Source organism: Lipotes vexillifer, unplaced genomic scaffold, assembly GCF_000442215.2.
Source record: "Lipotes vexillifer unplaced genomic scaffold, Lipotes_vexillifer_v1.1 scaffold490, whole genome shotgun sequence".
NCBI lineage: Eukaryota > Metazoa > Chordata > Mammalia > Artiodactyla > Lipotidae > Lipotes > Lipotes vexillifer.
The window spans coordinates 767,230-775,538 of record NW_006796397.1 but is presented as its reverse complement, the minus strand read 5'-3'; the positions used below and the strand labels follow the sequence as shown (position 1 = coordinate 775,538).

Genomic DNA, 8,309 nt, shown 5'->3' with positions numbered 1-8,309 from the left:
CCTTTTCCATCTCTCTGCTCCAAAACAATAATGATAGTTAGATACTGTTTGACCCAAATGGCCATAGAAGCAGATACTCGGCCTGAGACTTTGGATTTAGACCTAAGTTCACTTGGCCTGTAAAACAATGATACATGAGACAGTGACAACCCCTAGTAGCATCACACTTACCTAAACCAAGGGTGGACAAACTATAGACCATAGGCCAAATCCGCCCTATTGCTTACTTTTGTAAATAAAATCTTACTGGAACATAGCCACACCCATTTGTTTACCCATTGTCTATGGATACTTTTGCTGAATAGTTGTGACAGAGATCTGTGGCCTGCAAATCCTAAAGTGTTTACTATCTGGCCTTTTATGGAAAAGTTTCCATAGACAAGGAGAATGGTGAGGAAGGTGGAGAATAGGAGGAAGGAGGAGGACTCCTTTGTTCTCACAGCCTGACTTCCTTGAGCGTCTTCCTACCGCACCTCCATTTTTCTCTTATAAGCTGTTCCATTTCCTTCCTCACTAACAAACAGGCACACCCAATCACTTTCTTATCTGACTGAATAAATCCCTTTGAAACTGGTCCAATTGGCTAAACTTCTGTAGAAAAGGAGTTGTACCTACGTTAGGAGAGGGTCCATGTTTTGGGGAAGTAAAAGAATGCCAAGCCAGTAGTGAGCATCCCTGGATAATACCATGAAGGGTTATTCATTTTCGTCTTTACTTATCTTGATTTTCTAATTATTATAAAAGATACTTGTTTCATTAAATATATGTATATTAGGGAACAGGTTAAAATGTTAAGAGCTCTTCACTAAACAAAGCACTCAGGAATCCTCGCTAAGAGAAAAATACTTGAAATATACTTGGTTTATACTGCTTTGCTTACATTTGTGCCATGGATTTTCTAATTTTCTTGTTTGCCAAGGAGACGTAAGCCACCATAAGCAACCTTACACCCGGGAGAGAGGTGTATCAAGAAGAGAGGCCCAAGTCTTCAGTGTGGGGAGGCCCAAAGAAAGCTGGTGGAACGTGTTAGGATATGAATGTTGGGTGACTGGCTTTTTCTAACTTCCTCTCACCTTGCACCCCACACCCATATTCATGCTGTAGTCACTAAATCTGGCACGAGTGTGCTATCTCAAAAACAGCGTGAATTACTTTCACTTTCAATTTCAGTTTTTTCCTGTTACTCTACTGGAAGGGGAGACTGGCTTGCTCAGTCTGTTTTAGCTTTGATAAAGGAGGGACAGAAAGGTGCAAGGAGCAAGTGAGCAAGGGGTGAGAGGCAACTGGAACTGTTCTTGGTGTGTGTGGAGCAGGTATGTCTATCTCTTTTATGTGCAACCCCAAATTGATTTCTGATTCAAAGTGACAATTGAGAAAGGGCAGGTTGCCTATTGTCTGGGGTGCAGAGGTCTATGGCTGGCTTTAGTTTGGAGGACGCTCAGCTTCTCTGGATCAGTAAGGTCTGCAAAGTGATGGGCACACTCTGTCTCCCTGGATGTGCTGCTCCTCGAAAGAGTCTTCATGGGAATTTGCCTGTCTTGCTTTATCAAGCTCTGTGGCTGGCATTAGAATTCAGAGAATAAGACAGTCTCTGCGGGGCTTCCCTGGTGGTGCAGTGGTTGAGAGTCCCTCTGCCGATGCAGAGGACTCGCGTTCGTGCCCTCGTCCGCGGAGATCCCACATGCCGCGGAGCGGCTGGGCCCGTGAGCCATGGCCGCTGAGCCTGCGCGTTCAGAGCCTGTGCTCCGCAATGGGAGAGGCCACAACAGTGAGAGGCCCGCGTACCGCAAAAAAAAAAAAAAAAAAAAAAAAAAAAAAAGACAGTCTCTGCCAAGGAGGTTATAGGCAATTGTCATCTGAAGAGATTGTTTCTTTTAATCTTTCTATCAGTCATACTTAAGAAAGCTTCGTAGCGACAGCTCTGAAAATATCTATGTAGAGATAAATTTAGTCCCCACATAGCTGATTTTTTATTAGTTAAAAATTAAAAATCTCTTCAAAACTCTGTCTTTCTCTTTTTCCTTCTCTCTCTCTGGCTCCTCCTCCTCTCTCTCTTCCCTCTCTTCTCCCCCACGCCCTTGTGTTTGTTGGTTTGTTTTTCATAGTTACATTGGAGTCTTTTGTAGCATTTAAAAAATCTATACAATCTGGGTTTAACAACCCCTCTGGATGACTCTTCTGTAGATCAAATTTTGAAAACCACTCCTGAGCAGGACTGAACAGCTGTACTTTGTTAATTGAAGTTAAAAATTCTGTAGCCTATTCACAGCTAAGAAATCATAGATCTGTGTTTTTTTTTGTTTTTTGTTTTTTTGGAGCAAAGAGAACAAAGAAGCAGTTTATTGAGGCAAAGGCAAAAGGAAACACTCACAGGAGAGTGTGGAGCACCCCTGCAGGGTTTTTTGATTCCCCATTTTATCTTATTTTTAGCCCTTTGAATGGGTGGGGTTTTTTTGTTTTTTTTAACGTTTTTATTGGAGTATAATTGCTTTACAGTGATGTGTTAGTTTCTGCTTTATAACAAAGTGAATCAGTTATACATATACCTATGTTCCCATATCTGTTCCCTCTTGTGTCTCCCTCCCTCCCACCCTCCCTATCCCACCCCTCTAGGTGGTCACAAAGCACCGAGCTGATTTCCCTGTGCTATGCGACTGACTGCTTCCCACTAGCTATCTGTTTCACATTTGGTAGTGTATATGTCCGTATATACACTACCACTCTCTCACTTTGTCCCAGCTTACCCTTCCCCCTCCCTGTGTCCTCAAGTCCATTCTCTAGTAGGTCTGCGATTTTATTCCCATCTTGCCCCTAGGTTCTTCATGACCTTTTTTTTTTTTTTTTTTTTAGATTCCATATATAAAGTTGTTTGCAGTTATTCCTCTCACATCTTCCTACAGCTTCCTTTAGTCTTCACTCTAAAGAGGGGACTGGGCAACTGCAGAAATTATAATGTAGCTGCTAGAGGCCTATGTTTTCCTTTGTATACTTTACTCCCCACACTGAAGAATTAGACAAAAGGAGATGGCGCAGGAGCAGTGTTTGAATTTGCTTGCTGCTTTGCTCTGATAAAAAATTTTTATTTGTAGACCTTGTTTCTTAGTAACCTAGAGTTCACAGACTGTGTTCAAATGCACCCAATGGACCAACTTGTTCAGTGCAATTATTGTGGATAAATCTCCATCTAATTCAACAAACATGTACTGAAATCCTATTTTGTGTCGCATGCTATGCTCAGATATAAGCTTATAGTATTTAATTTTATTATCAAAACATTCTCCAGGCTGGACCTATAATTTTTCTCACATTACCCCTATAATTATCTTTTTTTTAAATTTAATTTAATTTATTTATTTTTATACAGCACGTTCTTATTAGTTATCTATTCTATACATATTATTAGTGTATATATGTCAATCCCAATCTCCCAGTTCATCCCACCACCACCATCACCACCCCCAATCTTTAAAAACTTAGGTTTAGCTAGGTGAGACTCCTTGTTTAAGGCCACATGAGTAGTAACTGATAGAGCTTTTTCTCCATTTTTTTTTTTTTGATAATATTAGATGTATCTTGAATATTTGACCTATAAATATAAAACTGAATATTTGAGATATTTGAATATATCATGTTTATATATTCTGATAATGAAACATGCATAGATATTATAGGAAACTTTTAATATAATAGCAATCAAAAATATGCTAGGAGACCCATGGTATAATTGTGCTTTTAATACTTAATTTTTCAAATCAAACTTTGCCTTGGAAAACAATGACAAGGAAATCCCATATCCTTTTCACCTAGATTTATCCAGTGGTGATCTCTTGCTAGATTTGCTTTCTCTCCCTAAATATATGTATATCTCTCTCAATGTAATATAAAATGATATTTGCATTTTTATTCTTATTCTCATTTCTGGGACTAAGTTGCAAAAACACCTGACCCTTCTCAGCTAAGTACTTCAGCCTGAATCCCTTAAGATACAAGACATTCTCCTGTCTCCTGCCTTCTCTTTTTGAAAGGGAGGCTACATCCTTTTTATTGACCTCATTCCCACACAGCTGCTGCTTCTTCTACTTAACACTCTTTTATACCTGCAGGTAAAAGATGAGCACGTAGGATCACACTAAAGTGTTAGCACATTTTGGTGTATGATGGTCACTTGAAAGCTACCACTGGTTATTGATAAAGGAACTTATAGGATAACCAATGTCTTTGCAGAAGATTATTCTGCCAATTAATTGGTTGCAGTAGCATGGCACAGAGAAATAGATTGTCTGCTTTTTTTTTTAAAACTTTTTATTGTGAAAAAATATACTTGACATAAAATTTACCATTTTAACCATTTTACTTAGTTCAGTGGTACTAAGTACATTCACATAGTTGTGCAACTGTCACCACTATCCATCTCCAGATATTTTCACCAACCCAAATGGGAACTCAGTACCCTTTAAATAAACAATAACTCCCCATTCCCTCTCCCTGCAGCCCACGCTAGACACTATTCTACTTACTGTCTATGCATTTGGCTATTTTAGGTAGCTCATATAAGAGGAATCATATTATATTTTTCCTTTTGTGTCTGGCTTATTTCAGTTAGAATAATGTCTCCAAGGTTCATCAATGTAACATATTAGAATTTCATTCTTTTTATAGCTGAATAATATTCCATTGTATGACTTGCCACATTTTGTCTATCCATTCATCGCTTGATGGACATTTGCATTGTTTCACCTTTTGGCTATTTTAGATACTGCTGCTGTGAACATTGGTGTACAAATATCTGTTCAAGTTCCTGCTATTAATACGTTTGTGTATATACCCTGAAGTGGAATTGCTGGATCAAATAGTAGTTCTATGTTCAATTTTTTGGTGAACCACCATAGTGTTTTCCGCAGTGGTTGCATCATTTTACATTCCCACCAGCAATGCACAAGGGTTCCAATTTTTCTACATCCTGGCCAGCACTTGTTTGCCTTTTTTTTTTTTTTTTAGTAATAGCCACCGTAATTGGTGTGAGGTGGTATCTCATTGTGGTTTTGATTCATATTCCCCTAATGATTAGTGATGTTAGGCCTCCTTTGATGTGTCTATTGGCTATTTGTATATCTTTGGGGAAATGTCTGTTCAGGTCCCTTGCCTATTTATGAATCACATTCTTTTTGCTGTTTTTTTTTTTTAATTTATAAATTTTTATTTATTTTTGGCTGTGTTGGTTCTTTGTTGCTGCGCGCGGGCTTTCTCTAGTTGCAGCCAGTGGGGGCTACTCTTCCTTGCGATGCACGGGCTTCTCATTGTGGCGGCTTCTCTTGTTGCGGAGCACAGGCTCTAGGCATGCAGGCTTCAGTAGTTGTGGCTCATGGGCTGTAGAGTGCAAGCTCAGTAGTTGTAGCTCACGGGCTGAGTTGCTCCGTGGCATGTGGGATCTTCCTGGACCAGGGCTCGAACCCATGTCCCTTGCCTTGGCAGGCAGATTCTTTTTTTTTTTCTTTTTTTTAACCTGCTTGCGGGGCCTCTGTCCTTAATGAGGCAAAGGGGTGGTTTGGACAGGGGAGAAATTATTTGTTGGAAGCAAAAGGAATTTTCCGAGCACAGCCTGGGTGAGGTGAGAAATTAGGTTATTGGCAAGTCCTTAGCCCTGCTTCATCAAGATTGAGCTCGGGAGGTCCCAAAGATGAGGACCCACGCAGTCAACTAGAGTTAAGTGACAAGCCCAAGGTCACACGGTGAGTTAGTGAGAGTATGAAAATCACAATTCATCGTGTTTCTAGTCCATTGCCTGGTGCAATGCAGTAGATAACAGTAAAAGCTACTCTGTATAATAAAGCCCCAGAGCCATTCTTTTATGACCTCGAGGAGTTGAGCAAATTATAAAAGGCTCAGAAGCTAAAAGAATCAATTTGAAACTTAAGATTGAATTGAAACACGTAGCCCACAGTTATAGTACTGGTCACCAGAGTGAAATGTTCTCTGTGATCATGCCTTCAGGCAAGCATTAATTAAAAAGAAACGAAGTAAGTGGCGTGAGCCTAGAAATACATTACATGCACCTACGAGGCTAGCTATCATTGCTCATCCAGGTCATTCGATACTCACTATTCACTCCAAAAATATTATTTGATCACTTACCACACACCATGTGCTGAATCAGACAGTGGAGAGATAATAATGAATAAGACAGACAGATATACAACCCTTGTATTCACAGAGATACAGTCTCAGTAGTCATCAAATAAGCAACTATCTGCCCAATACAATCAGGTTCAATCCTGTGGGTCAAACCTCTTCCCCCACTTACTCATGGGCAACTCTTCCCACCCAAGTCCATAAAAAGAGAAACCAAAAGTACAGTTGCTCCAAACTTCCATTGCCAACAGCTTGACATTTCTTGTGTGAACCCTAAAGAACAGTTGATGCATATTTTATCCCTATGGGGAATTTACGCCTATTTTTACTAAATGCCCCAAACACCTTTCCTTAATTTATATGACAAATCACTCCCTTCTTCTCTTTTCTAGTCCCTCCTTGAACAGCACTTTTCTCAAATTGCTTTTCTTGACTTCTGTTAAGACCCTGCAAGGTGGCTAGTAAGTGACACAGGGAATCTGCATACTCAAAAGCCACTTCACCTGGTTATCACCTTTATTGTGTCCAGGGTAATTCCCTGTTCTCTTGGTTCAATGTGTATGGTTTCTTATTTGGACATATCTTAACTTTTGTAGATAATTTTTCCAGTCCTGAGGGGTTATAAACAATTTGGAGATTTTCACAATCCCGGTGTTTTATAAAGCAAATTCTTCCAATGACATATATTCCTCTGTCACAGTTGACTAAATTTTTTTCTGGTCCTTATTTCTAATATCTGGGTGGGTTACCATGGATATAAAGAAAGCTGAAGATAGACAGACCCCCAAATGTACCATATGCTCCTGAAATTCAATTTTGCATCTAGGAAAACCCATTTCCTAAAAATCCTTCATTCCTTTGTGGTTTCAACTTAAGAAAGCTCTATGAGTAACTGTAAAGGGACATAACTGAACAATGTCAGCAGTTACCAGGGCACTGCCTCACAGAGAAAAATATAAGTAATACGCCATGAACCCAAGGACAGAAACTCGTTCTATGTCAAGAAGCCCCAGATTCCAGGGTTCTAATCTGAGGCAAGAGAGGGCAATTAAGACAGCTTACTCCTCATCCTGCAGGGGCTCCTCCTCCTCCTCTTGGATCTGGAAATGGTTCTTCACGGGAGCTAGGTTCTCGGTCTTGGCATTGTAGTTCCGAAAGCAGACATTGAGCTTCTCATCAAATTCATTCACCAGGTCCTCCATGGACTTGAAGCTGATTATTTCAGAAGAAAAATTCTCAAGCTCAGAGAGGGAGGGGTCCTCTAGATGGTGGGGAGATGAGCCGTAGAAACACCGTGGCTTCTCTTCTGGGTCCTCCGAGCAGCAGGGCCGAAGGTCCTCAAATTCTTCATCCAAACTCACCAGTGGGGCCTCCATTCTTGCACAGCAATAGGACAACTGCAATGTTCAGGATTCGTTTATTTCGGTTTCCCACTGCTCCTCAGCAAAGCCCAGTCAGTGTACATGTTCCTGCCAAGCTGTGCAGGTCCTGGAGGAGGAAGGCGGATCGCGGGGCTCAGCTGGACACCCCCATCCACTGGCCGCGGGGAGCGGCCGGAGCGCAGCTCAGCAACAGCGGCAGCCGCGAGCTAGCGAGCAGGCAGATTCTTAACCACTGTGCCACCAGGGAAGCCCTTGCTGTTGTTTTTGAGTTGTAGGATTTCTTATACATTCTGGATGCTAATTAATTATCGGATGTGTGATATGCAAATACTTCTCTTATTCTGTTTTTTGCCTTGTTACTCTGTTGATGATGTCTTTTGATGCTCAAAATTTATTAATTTGGATGAGTCTAATTCATTATTTTTTCATTTTTTGCCCATGCCTTTGGTGTAACAGTCAAGAAAACATTGCCAAATCTAATATCATGAAGATTTTCCCCTATGTTTTTTTTCTAAGAATTAAAAAACTTTTTAGCTGTTTTGTTTAGATCTTTGATCCATTTTGAGTTAATTTTTATATATAGTGTTAAGGTAACGGTCCAACTTTATCAAGTTTTCTCAGCACAATTTGTTGAAAAGTTTTCTCAGCACAATTTGTTGAATGTCTTGGCACTCTTGTTGAAAATTATTTGACCACATTTGGGAGGGTTTATATTTGGACTCTTTATTCTTTTCTACTGGTTTATATTTCTGTCTTTATGCTAGTACCACACAGTTTTGATTTGTGTATCTTTGTAGT

At 40.2% G+C, this 8,309-nt stretch overlaps 1 pseudogene; it reads right to left on the bottom strand.

The window, feature by feature from the left end:
• Positions 1-7,187: 7,187 nt before the first annotated feature.
• On the bottom strand, positions 7,188-7,505 carry LOC103091620 (fasciculation and elongation protein zeta-1 pseudogene; annotated as a pseudogene).
• Positions 7,506-8,309: the final 804 nt, after the last annotated feature.